At 37.6% G+C, this 13,833-nt stretch overlaps 1 protein-coding gene and 1 long non-coding RNA gene across 6 annotated transcripts in view; one reads left to right on the top strand and one right to left on the bottom strand.

Annotated features, from left to right (window-relative positions):
• Window positions 1-13,833, top strand: part of LOC149227721 (uncharacterized) — a 473,804-nt gene that overhangs the window by 258,162 nt on the left and 201,809 nt on the right. The window lies entirely within an intron of this gene.
• LOC149227722 (uncharacterized) overlaps window positions 1-13,833 on the bottom strand; it is a 410,007-nt gene that overhangs the window by 194,536 nt on the left and 201,638 nt on the right. The window lies entirely within an intron of this gene.

Raw genomic sequence — 13,833 nt, 5'->3', positions numbered from 1 at the left:
CTCTTGTGCTCAATAGCACTATGTGACTCTACTAAACAGCTAGAGCAACCATGTAAATGTCAAATGATCAAAAGCCCCAAATGATGTTGCCTTCCTCTTATTTATAATTGTTTCTCTCTTCCTTCATGTGGGCCCCTTCACCAAGCAATTCGAGCTCCCTACTTAGCCATTCGAATTTTTCCATCAAGGGGTGTGCGTATTTCATGGGGAAGTGGCCCCCACATTCCACTAAGGAAATAATTTCGACCCCCTTGCCCTAAGTACTTTTCCCCCAAAATTGACATAAATGGTAAAATTGTGATTTTTCTTATCAAAATATTTAAGAAGGGACATTACAGTCCTCCCCTCCCAAATGTTGCTTGTCCCCAAGCAACTGCAAAGATGGATGTTGTAAAATCTGCTCACTCTTCCAAGTGGCATCCTCATCTGGGAAATCCTTCCACTTGACTAAGTGCTCCCAGATGACCCGGTTCCTCAACCTCCTCTCTCGTGTCTCCAATATGATCTCTGGTGTCAACACTAAGTGCCCCTCATCATCCAGTGGAGGCAGCTCAGTGATTGTTGTAACCTGTTGTCCCAATGCCCTTTTTAGGCATGAGACATGAAATATGTTGTGAATCCGACTCTCCGTGGGTAGCTCCAACTCATAAGCTACCTCCCCGACTCTCCTGGCCACATTGTACAGCCCATAAAAGTGTGGCTTGAGCTTCTCTTCCCCTTTCTGCTTGAGTGAAGATTGTCGGTAAGGCTGCAAGCGTAGGTAGACCATGTCCTCCACCTCAAACTGCCTCTCCACCCTGTGCCTATCATCATACATATTTTTCTGATTTTGGGGGACCTGCAAGTTGTCCTTGAGAGCTCGGAGAATCTCCTGGCTCTCTTGAACCCAATCCTTTGCCCCAGGGGCCCTACTATCTCCAAATATCATGTCAGAAAAAGAAAGTGCATCATATCCATAGAGTGCTCGAAAAGGGGACATGCCAATCAACATGTGATAAGTAGTGTTGTAGTAGAACTCTCCCAGATGAAGCCACCTCACCCACTCTCTTTACTGCCCCATCACATAGTTGCATAGGTACCCTTCTAGCCACTTATTCACGATCTCGATCTGCCCATCACTCTGTGGGTGATAGTTGGTGTCGGGTGTAAGCTCGGTCCCCACCAACCGGAACAACTCCTACCAGAAAACCCCCATGAATCGATTATCCCTATCACTAACGATGGTCTTGAGGAGACGATGTGTTAGGTCCCTATAATACTAGTGATTCCCCCATTACTATTGTCGTTGTATCCCTTATTAATATTGTTGTGCCCCTATTGTCCCCATATTGTTATTTTTGTGCCTTTATATTATTATTGTTAGGTTGGCTTGGTTATATTGTGACCCCTTAAACTCCTATATATAGAAAGGAGGTTTTGTCATTTGAATCACCCAAGAATTGTTTATCTGTGTAATGTAAAGGAGGTTGCCCCCTCTAAGAGGCTGAATTATAAGGTGTTGATCTATCTTTTCTATCTTTTTGTGAGCTAGTTTCTTAACATTCGGTATCAGAGCTTTGGATTCTAGGGTTTCGCTGCTCCAAATAGGTCATCGTGGCATTTTCTCTATAACTTTTTTTCTGCGACATTTCAGATGCTAAAAGAAAAACCCATTTGTGTTGAAATCGTTCTGAACCCCAGGTCCGAATTTCAGAGCATTTTGTGCTATATTTGCGGAGATATGATATGAGGAAGTTGGTCTTTTTGTAGACTCTCGAATTACATTACAAACAGGTGACCTGGGGAAAATAGTCATAACTTTTGGTTTGAGAATTAGATAGAAATTTCGTAAGAAGTTACAGAAAGAGGATGGACTGTAGTTTTCTGTGTATATTTTTCAAAATCCTAAGGTCAAAACAGTGACACGTGGCACTTCATACAATTTCGCTCTTCTGAAAAGGTATATAATCAGGTCATCTTGGGAGATTGTGCATAACTCTTTCTTGGAGAATCTAAATTCAATCAGACTGGTGGAATTTGAAAGAGGATGCAGAGGGCTACTGCAGGTCGCAATTTCATAACTGGAAGATCCAAAATTACAGAGATACATCAGATGCAATATCGAGCTCCTACAAAGTGAAAAAAGGTGTGTAGATTTTTTAAAATTTTTGCATAAGCTTGGTTTGAAAAATTAGTTTGAAGGAATTCGAAGGGCATAGTGAAGCATTATTATCGGTAATTGATGCCCCGAAGAAAGAAAATGGAAACACCTAATAAGCAACTTGAAAACTCTAGCATGACTCGTGAAAAAGAGAGAAATGCAACATGATATATCAAAATTACAAGACCAAGTACAACAAATTTCATTCTCACTAAAGGTAAATGAAGCCAATATAAATGGCATGGACACTAATATGAATAGAATGCAAGTTAAGATGGAAGCTAAGATGGATGGCATGGAAGCTAAGATGAATGGCATGGATGATAAGATGGAAGAATTGAAGATAAATTTGAATACGTTGCTATAAGAAATGGTCACTAATGGTGAAAGGGTAGTAAAGGAAACTCATGATGAGAAAAAAAGAAATATTAATCATGATTTCATAGACTCTAATGTTGGATTGAAGACCCACCATGTTCCAAAAATCGATATGAGGAAGTTTGAAGGCAAGGATCCCAGAACATGGATACTACAGATAGAACAATTTTTCGATCTCCATAATGTGAAAAACACACAAAAGGTACGTGTTGAAACTTTGTATTTGGAACCAAATTAATTTATATGGTATCGATGGCTTTGCTCTCATAAACAAATTGTCACTTGGACAATTTTTACGGAAGAAATGACAGCACATTATGAGGATACAAAAAGCAACACTTTTTTTAGCCAATTAATAAATCTCAAACAAAAGGGTTCAATGATGGAGCACATTGAGGATTTCCAAAAATTGAACATAAGGGTAAAAGATATTCCAGAGGAGCATAGGATTGATGTGTTCACAGGGACTTTAAAGGATAATATCCAACATGAGGTTCGCCTTTGGGAACCTGATTCATTGGAGAAGGCATTCAGGTTAGCAAGAAAAATGAAAAGCAAAATTATGGCAACCAGGAAGCCTACCACTCACAACTATAAAGATGGAAGTGTCATTGCCCATAGCCTTCCACAACCTACAAGGTTGACACCACAACAATTGGAAGGAAAAAGAGCAAAAGGGCTTTGTTACAATTGATAACAAATACACTAAAGGTCATAAGTGTGCTGAGAATAAATTATTCTACATAGATTGTGAAGAGGAGGAAGAAAAGGAACAAGAAATTTCAAAAGAAGAGGATATACTCCAGGAACAAACCCTAGATAAAGAAAAAATGAATCCGACCATATCTTGTAATGCATTGGCTGGAATTACCACTCAAACTCTCAAGATAGAAGAACATATCAAAAAAAAAGGTAATAGTGTTGATTGATTCAGGGAGTACCCACAATTTTATTCATTGTAAGATAGCCAAAGAATTGAATTGCTTCTTATATCCAGCACCAGAGTGTCAAGTGATGGTTGCAAGTGGAGGAACCATAAATTGCTCTGGAAAGTGCCATAATATCAAGTTGTCCATGGGAGAATATGTATTGAATAGTCCAATGCTTTCCATTCCAATGGGTGGTGTTGATGTTGTACTAGGAGTCCAATGGCTACAATCCTTGGGTAAAATAGCTTTTAATTTTCAAGAACTTTTCATGAAATTTTATGCGGAAGGAAAGGAAGTTGAATTAAGGGGTATTGCAGGGAAACCGGGAAAGATAATCAGCTCTAACATTATGAAAAAGCTTCTAAAGAAGGAACAACGAGGTGTAATTTCACAATTATGTTCACTAGATGTTTCCATAGCGAAATCATCTATTTCTCCAGATCTCCAAAAAAATTTGGACAATCATTCCAAGGTATTTGAGACTCCCAAAGGTCTCCCACCTATTCGTGATCATGATCACGCTATTCATTTGATTCCAGGAAGTGTTCCTCCAAACATCAGGCCGTACAGATATCCTTATGCCCCAAAGAGTGAAATTGAACGTATGGCTACAGAAATGCTAAAGGCTGGTATAATTCAACCTAGTCAAAGTTCTTTCTCTGCTCCAATATTATTGGTGCACAAGAAGGATGGATCTTAGCGCATGTGTCTAGATTATAGGGAGCTCAACAAGCTCACTATTAAAGTCAAATTTCCCATTCCTTTCATTGATGAATTATTGGATGAATTGCATGGATCAATTTACTTCACCAAGTTGGATCTTCATTCAGGATATCATCAAATCAGAATGAAGGCTGAAGACATTTCGAAAACAACATTTAGAACTCATGAGAGTCATTATGAATTTTTGGTCATGCCTTTTGGCCTTACCAATGCACCTTCTACATTTCAAGGTTTGATGAATTCCATTTTCAAACCCTTCCTTGGAAAATTGTGTTAGTGTTTTTTGATGATATACTAATCTACAACAAGTCTTGGAAGGATCATGTTGAACATGTTGACAGGGTGCTCAAACTATTGAAGGAGAAACAATTATATGCAAAAAGCTCCAAATGTTTCTTTGGAGTACAAGAGGTGGAATATCTGGGTCATATTGTATCTCATGAAGGTGTTAAGGTAGACCCTAGCAAAATTAAAGCCATTAAGGAATGGAAAATCCCCACATCCATAAAGCATTTGCGAGGATTTCTCAGGTTGACAGGTATTATCGCAAGTTTGTTAAGAATTATGGGAGAATAGCAGCACCTCTAACAACATTATTGAAGAAAGATGCATTTTCATGGACTCCAAAAGCAACAATGGCCTTCGAACATCTTAAAGAGGCAATGTGCCAAGCACTGGTCTTAGCTACACCAGACTTCACAAAAACCTTTATTGTGGAATGTGATGCTTCAGGAAATGGAATTGGTGTTGTTTTAATGCAAGATGAAATACCCATTGCTTTCGAAAGTCGTCCAATCAAGGGAAAGTATTTACACAGAGCTATTTATGAGAAGGAAATGTTGGCAATACTACATGCACTTAAGAAATGGCAACCCTACCTAGTGGGAAGACACTTCAAGGTAAAAACAGATCATGATAGTCTTAAACACTTTTTAGAACAAATATTATCCTTTGAAAAGCAAAAAAAATGGGTCACAAAGATGTTGGGTTATGACTTTGAAATCATCTACAAAAAAAGGAAGCAAAATGTTGTGGCAGATGCACTCTCAAAAAAGGATGAGGATGTGGAAGCATTATTATGCACCATTTCTATTATCCAACTAGATTGGATAAACGAAGCAAGGGAGGAATGAAAGAGTAACGAAGAAGTGTGGGCACTTATTTGAAAGTTACAACAAGATTCTAGTACATCTGATACATTTAGCTAGAAAAATGATTAGTTATGGTACAAAGATCGCTTATACCTCTATAAGAATTCCCAACTCAAACAAAAGATTCTTATGGAATTGCACACTTCTCCCTTAGGAGGAAACTCAGGATTTTAAAAACTTACCACAGGGTTAAGAAGGAATTTTTTTGGGATGGCCTTAAATCGGATATTCAAAAGTTTGTGGCAGAATGTTTGGGTTGCCAACAAAATAAAGTTGAAACAATTAAGACCCCAGGTCTATTACAACCTTTATCCATTCCAAGCCAACGTTGGGAGGAGGTTTCAATGGATTTTATCACAGGTTTACCCAAGTCTGAAGGAAAGAGTGTCATCATGGTGGTAGTTGACAGACTTACCAATTATGCACACTTTTGTTCATTATCACATCCATTTAAAGCTAGTACAATTTCTACTGCATTTATGGAAACAATTCAAAAGCTACATGGAAACCCAAAGATTATTGTAAATGACAGAGACCCCATTTTCACTGGTAATTTTTGGACAGAATTATTTTCTTGTCTTGGTACTCAGTTAGCTCATAGCTCATCTTATCATCCTCAATCTGATGGGCAAACTGAGATAGTAAACAAATGTTTGGAAGGATATCTTCGTTGCTTTGTATCTGATAAACAGACACAATGGGTCAAATGGTTGTCTCTAGCTGAATGGTGGTATAACAATTCGCTCCATACTACAACAAAAATGACCTCATTTATGGCACTTTATGGATATCAGCCACCATCCATCACATCATATTTAAGAGAAAATTCTAAGGTTCACGCAGTGGAACATCACATCGAGCATCAAAAACAAGTTCTCCAACTCTTAAAGGATAACCTCACGTTGGCACAGAATAGAATGAAACAACAAGCAGATCAACATTGCAGCGAAAGAAGTTTTGATGTAGGTGACTGGGTATTCCTACGATTACAACCATATAAACAAATGTCCCTCAAGCAAGCTAAGAAGGATAATAAATTATCACCAAAGTATTATGGTCCGTACAAGGTGTTGCAAAAGATTGGTACTATGGCATACAAATTGGAGCTTCCTGTAGCTTCTCGAGTGCACCCAGTTTTCCATGTTTCATGTTTAAAGATGGTTATAGGCAACAAGCTCCCAGTTCAAACAATATTGCCACAACTTAACGAAGAAGGAAAAATTATATGGGAAACGGAAGCAGTGATAGAAACAAGAACTCGACAGCTACGAAATCGATCAATTTCGGAGTATCTCATCAAGTGGAAGAACTTATCTGCTGAAGATTCCACATGGGACGATGAGAATTTTATACAGAATCATCCAGAACTACTCAAGCGTTGAGGACAACACTTTTTTGAAGGAGAGGGGTATGTTAGGTCCCTATAATACTAGTGATTCCCCCATTACTATTGTCGATGTATCTCTTATTAATATTGTTGTGCCCCTATAACAATGTAAACTTTGAAACGAGAACTATAAACTCAAAACGAGAACTCTGCCCAAAAAACCCCGAAAAAACATGAAAAACAGTGCTAAAAATGAAAACTGTGTATATAAGAATGATGGTTTTTTTTTAAGGTCAATTTTGAACAAGTTTTTGAAATGGCAGTGAGAACGAATTTTTTGTGCAAAAATTGTGCAAAAAAAAGCCTGAAAATGAAAAGTGCTAATAATGGAACGATGGATTTTTTTTAGGGTCAATTTCCAACATTTTAAAAAAATGCCAGTAAAACCGAATTTTTATGTGCAAAAAACACCCTCAAAACGAAAAGTGTTGATGCTGGAATAACACTCTTTTTTTTGGTAAATTTTCAACATTTTGAAATAATGGTGTAAAAGATTTTGTTATGACTCCGAAAAACATTAAAATTTCAAAAAAATAATAAAAACATAAAATTAAAAATAAAAACAATGAAAAACACACAAAAAAAAGTTATAAAAAAATATCAAAACGTAAATAAAAATATATATTAAAAACAAAACATAAAATTAAAAAAAAAAAATCAATCATAAAAATGTAAAAAAAAACAAAAAACAAAATTAACCTATAAAATATAACAATTAAAAAATTAAAAAAATTTAAAGAAATAAATAATAAGAAAAACACATTTTCAAAAAATAACATTTTTTTTTAATGTGGTAAACCATAAAAAAAATTTGGAAAAAAAAAATTTAAAAATACTATAAAATTAAGTAAAAATAGGAAATTTTTAAAAAACATTAAGAAAAACTAAAAAAAAAAAAAAATTAAATTAAAAACAAATTAGATTAAAAAAATAGAAAAATAACAAAAAAAACGAAAAAATAAAAAATAAAAAACTACAAAAAATAAGATTAAAAACATTTTCAAAATACCCTAAAAAAAAATATGCTGAAATTAAAAATAAAATAAAAACCTGAAAAACAGTTAAAAATTAAAAAAAATACATATTTTCAAATTAAAAAATAAAATCAAAAAACATTTATAATATATATATATATATATATATATATATATATATATATATGATTAAAAAAAAACGCACATCTCAAATTTTATATTAAAAAATTTTAAATTTTAAATTTGGATTTGACAATGATTTAAATTTGGATTTAAAAAAAAAGAAAACAAAAAAACATTAAAATTAAAAAAAACTAAATATATTTTTGATAATTTTTAAAATAACATTTAAAATATATATATATATATATATATATTACAAATATATATAAAATTAAAAAAAAAACATTTAATATATATATATATATATATATATATCCAATAAACATATTTAACAAAATTTATTTTTTATTTAGAAAAAACAATTTTATCGGCCACCGCCCCCACGAGCGGTCGGGCAATGGTTATTTGATTCCGAGAATCGAATAGCCACTTCCCGGCCACCCCCATGGGCGGTTGGGCAATGGTTATCCGATTCTCGGAATCGGATAGCCACCACTCAGTCGCCTGTGGGGGCGGTCGAGTGGTGGTTATCCGATTCTCAAAATCAGCTAGCCACCACTCGGCCGCCCGTGGGGGTGGCCGGGTGGTGGTTATCCGATTCTCAGAATCAGATAGGGGCGACCGAGCGATGGTTATCCGATTCTGAGAATCAGATATCCACCTCAAGGGTGGTTATCCGATTCTCGAAATTGAATAGTCATCGCCCGACCGCTCGTGGGGGTAGCTATCCGATTCTCAGAATCGAATAGCCATCACCCGGATGCCCGTGGGGGTGGCTATCCAATTCTGGAAATCGAATAGCCATCGTCTGGTTGCCCATGGGGGTGGCTATCTGATTCTCGGAATCGGATAGCCACCGCCTAGCCACCCGTGGGGGTGGCCGAGCGGTGGCTATATGATTCTCAGAATCAGATGGCTACCGCTCGGCCGCCCGTGGGGGTGGCTGGGCGGTACCCCCACGGGCAGTCGGGCAGTGGTTATCCGATTCCGAGAACTGGATAGCCACCGCCTGACCGCCCATAGCCACTACCTGGCTGCCCATGGGGGCGTGGCCCTGGGTGGCGGAGCTGCGTGCATATATATTTTTTTAAGTTTTAATCATAAATATATGTTTTTTTAAAGTTTTAAATGTTTTTTATTTTTTAAAAATTGAAAATATATGTTTTTTCTTTTAATTTTTAAATGGTTTTTTTTTAAATCATATATATATATATATATATTAAATTTAAAATGTTTTTAGGTTTATATTATTATTATTATTATTATTATTATTTTTCTTTTTTTTAAATTGAGTATATTTTGTTTTTTTAGGTTTTTTTTTAATGTTTTTAATCTTGATTTTAATAGTTTTTTAGATTTTTATTGGCTTTTTTTCTATTTTTCTTTTTATTTTAATCTAGTTTGTTTTTTATTTTTTTTATTTTTTTTTGCCAACTTTTTTTATGGTTTACGCACACACACAGATATATGTATATATATATATATATATATATATATATATATATATGTTTTTTTTGTCTTTCTTTTAATATATATTTTTATATTTGATTTTTTTTTTTAATAAAAAATTTGAAGTGTCAAAATTTGTTAAATTAAAAAAATAATTATTTACATTTCATACATTAGAAAATTTAAAGTCAAAAAATAGGTTTTTTAAAAAAGGGCCTGATGCAGAATCACCACTTTTTTAAATCAGCATGTAAATTACTAACATTCTAAAACGTGATGTACATAAAAAAATTTAAAGTGCCAAAAACTATGCTCTAAAAAAAATGTGTTTTGCATCCCCCTTTTCAAAATCGGATTACTCTTTTGCTATCTCTACGAAACGGGTAACAGTATCAGTTCCCATTTCAAAGTTTACATTGTTCTATTGTCCCCATATTGTTATTATTATGCCCCATAGAATCTCTCTATTGTTATTTTTGTGCCTTTATATTATTATTGTTAGGTTGGCTTGGTTATATTGTGACCCCTTAGACTCTTATATATAGAAAGGAGATTTTTTCATTTGAATCATCCAAGAATTGTTCATTTGTGTAATGTAAAGGAGGTTGCCCCCTCGAAGAGGCTGAATTATAAGGCGTCGATCTATCTTTTTCTGAGATGGTTTCATAACATCATGTAGCTGGAATACCTCTCTAAAGAACAACTCGGCCACCTGAGAAGTTGAAGATCTTGATGGGATTGCAAAGAAATGAGTAAACTTAATCAATCGGTCGACCACAACATAGATACAATCTTGCCCCTGCACAATTGGGAGCCCCATGATGAAGTCCATGGGCACGCTCTCCCACTTCCTCTCTGGAATGGGGAGCAGCTGAAGTAATCCCGTGGGATGAGATAACTCCACCTTATTCTTCTGACAGACGATGCACTCTTGTACGTGTCTCAATACATCCCCCTTGAGTCCCCGCCATGAGAATCACTCCCTGATGGCACGATATGACTTGAGGAACCAAGAGTGTCCTGCTAGAGGGGAATCATGAGTGACATCCATCAAAGATAGTGTCACGGGCCTCCAAGATAGTGCATCTGCCACTACGTTCTGCTTTCCCTTGATGTACTCAATCTCAAAGTCATAGGCCTGGATTTTTCTCACCCACTTATGCTGCCTCTCCTGCAATGATTGTTGCTCTAAGAAAAATCGAAGACTATAGTGGTCAGTATTCACCTTGAACTGGTTGCCCACCAGATGCTTCCTGAACTTGGCTAGCACATGCATCACGGCCAGCATCTCTTTGTCATAAACAGAGTACAACCGCTCGTGGGGTAGCAGTTTTCTTCTCTCAAATGCAATAGGATGGCCTCCGTGTGTCAACACAGCCCCAACTCTCTCACCCAAAGAATCAAACTCTAGCACAAACAATTGTGTGAAATCCGACAAAGCCAAAATAGGACAACTGCTCATGACCCACTTGAGGCGCTCAAAGGCCTCCTGTGCCGCCTGCATTCACTCAAAAGCCCCCTTTTTGTTCAAATCCATGAGGGGTGCTGCCAGCCATGAGAATCCTCTCACGAACCTCTTGTGGTACGAGCAAACACGCAAGAATCCCCTTAGCTCAGTCACATTCCTGGGTGTTGGCCAATCCAAAATGGCCCTAATCTTCTCCTAGTGTACCTTCACTCCATCCTCCCCAATCACATGCCCCAGGTACAACATATTTGTCAGTCCAAACTCACATTTGGACATCTTTGCATACAACTGTTGCTCCTCGAGTATGCGAAGTACTACCTCCATGTGTTGGAGATGCTCCTCCCAAGTTCGGCTATAAATGAGTATGTTGTCAATGAAGACAAGGACAAAACACCATAACTGCCCACAAAACACGTGGTTCATACAAGACTGAAATATAGCTGGAACGTTGGTTAGCCCGAAGGGCATCACCAAGAACTCAAAGTGTCCATAGTGGCAGCGAAAGGTTGTCTTGGGGATGTCCTGCTCCCTCACCCGGATATGGTGATACCCCGAGCGCAGATCTATCTTAGACAAGTATCTCACTCATCTAAGCTCGTCCATCAGCTCATCGAAGCGAGGAATGGGGTATTTGTTCTTCAATGTTTTCTTATTGAGGGCCCTGTAGTCAATGCACATGCGGAGTGTCCCATCCTTCTTCTTCACCAGCACTATGGAAGAAGCAAAGGGAATCGAACTAGGCCTGATGTACCCCAATCTCAGCAGCTCCTGTATCGCCCTCTCTATCTCATCCCGATAAGCTTTGGGGTGCCTATATGTAGTGATGACCGCATGCACCCCCTCCTCCAGCTTAATAGTGTGCTCGAACCCTCGGTCTGGCGATCTACCTGGAGGAATCTCCCCAAAAACCCCTGGTGTCTCTCCAACAAATCTATTATGTTTAGATGCACAGGTCGTGTCAAAGCCCCTGTCTCTGAAATCCTAAGCTCCACTGCCCACTCTATGTCCCCATATTGTAGATCTGCCTCCATCCTATGAGCGGAAACTGTCTAGGGTGGGTAAGAGTGCATCCCTCTCAGCACTACCAGCTTCCCATCTGGGCCTGTAAACTCCATCTCTAGCTTCTGCCAATTAGTAGTGACCCTCCCCAATGAGTATAGCCACTGGACACCCATCACCACATTGGTGTCTGGAACGTCAACTACAAAGAAGTGATCATTGACTGAGTAGTTCCCCATTGTCACAATCAAACTGGGGACATAATTCGTGGACTGCACCGTCCTGTCTCCTAGCTACAACACTGAGAACCCCTCAAATGTTGAAACTGCAACAAGATGGTGGAGCTTAGTGAAAAGAAGTCGCCTTCACTAAGTGGGCCCGCAGGCTATTTTTGGCGCAAAATCTATTTTTAGACTGTCTATTTTTAGATATATGGATCATGGTCTATGAGTTTCAGGATGCTATTTGTGGATGATTGGTCATGTTGGTAAAAATAGATGGACTTCTATTTTTAGACATATGGGCGGAGTTTATTTTTAGACTGCCAGGCTAAAAATAGAACAGTCGAATATTATTATCTCTTAATAATATTTGGACTATAAACATTATCTTATCCTTTTGGAGCACTTCAGTTTGAGTTACGGATGTGGCACGTGCAATTGCCAGAAGGAAATACGCTTTTCTTATGGGTTAGGTGAGCTATTGCATGATGGACTTCAGTTAGAACTCAAGTGATTGAGTTTGGTGGAGTTGATTGAGGAGTTGATGGAGTTGTGTTCAGTTTGACTTAGTTGAACTAGTTGTATTTAGTCTAACTGTCAAATACACTAGTGATGAGTGGTGTGAATTAATTATTAATTAATTCACTAATTATTAACTCATAAATCAACTAAAGAATACATCAATTAACTCAGTGCATGGACAGTTCAATGGAGACAGGTGTTAGAGGTGGAGACTACTGTTAGTTGTGACTATAGTTGTGCATGAGATTTGCACAATCAATGGATTGAGTATTGTCAATGAGGATTGTGTGGTTCAGCAAAGGGAAATACGAGTTTGGATTAGCCATTCTCATCTATTCTCATGCAGGATTGCGCAGTGGAGGCAGGCAAGCAGCGGAGGAGATTTGAACCTGTGATTGATTAAGATCTGAGCTAGTTTGTGTGTAACAGGTGGCGATAGTACTGAGTACTTGCGAGGAGTATTGTACTATGTATTGTTACATGTTCTCAATCAATATAATATACAGATAGTTGGGGGTTTTCAGCTGTATGCTTTCCCCGGTTACATACTGTGTTGATATGTGTTATTGATGTGTTTCAATGTGTGCATGCGAATGTTTTGATTCTGCAAATTGATGATCAACGCAGAGGAGGTTATGTATTATGCATGCATTCCGCAAATAGTGTATAATCAGGATAATCTATGTGAATAAGTGTCATATTATTCAAAATTTCTACATGGTATCGAAGCAGAGTTGATCATCAGATCTATTATTCAGAAAGTGATTACATTTTATTTCTTCAGGCAGAGTCTGTAATCGGGCCAGGTAGCCTCTGGATTCATCCTTCTTTTGGAAGGTGAGATATCCGGTGAATGCCCATTCAGTCAATCTCTGTACAAGAAATACTTTGTTCTCACGAATTTTAGATCAGAAGCGGTTGAGTTTTGAGCTGGTGGAATTCGAATTTGCAACAGTGTTTTCTTGGTGTCAAAGTTGAAATGTCTTTCAACGGATTGCGATTGGAGTATGCTCTTGAAGGTAGCTCGAATTATATTGCTTGGCAAGACAGGATGAAGGTCGTGTTAGATGACAATTGGTTGAAGGATTTCATAGAGGCTGAGGTCCCAAAGCCTACTGATGTTGCTCACGTTGAGGTTTTGCAAAAGAAGACAACGAAGTGTCGAAGGATTCTGTTGGAGGGCGTGAAGGATCACATTGTATCCAGCCTGCGTGGAAAGGCTTCTCCATACTTGATGTGGAAAGCGTTGACAGATTTATTCCAAAGCAAGAGCGACCAGAGGAAGTTGGTGCTCAAGGATAAACTCAGAAACATTAAGTGTGAGAATGGAGACAGTATGCCCAAGTATCTCACGAAGTTCACCCAATGC

This window comes from Pinus tabuliformis, chromosome J, assembly GCF_031772625.1.
Source record: "Pinus tabuliformis cultivar Carrire ecotype Pingquan chromosome J, CPIR1, whole genome shotgun sequence".
Classification (NCBI taxonomy): domain Eukaryota; kingdom Viridiplantae; phylum Streptophyta; class Pinopsida; order Pinales; family Pinaceae; genus Pinus; species Pinus tabuliformis.
Note: the sequence above shows the minus strand (reverse complement) of the source record. Positions and strands in the feature narration are given on the sequence as shown.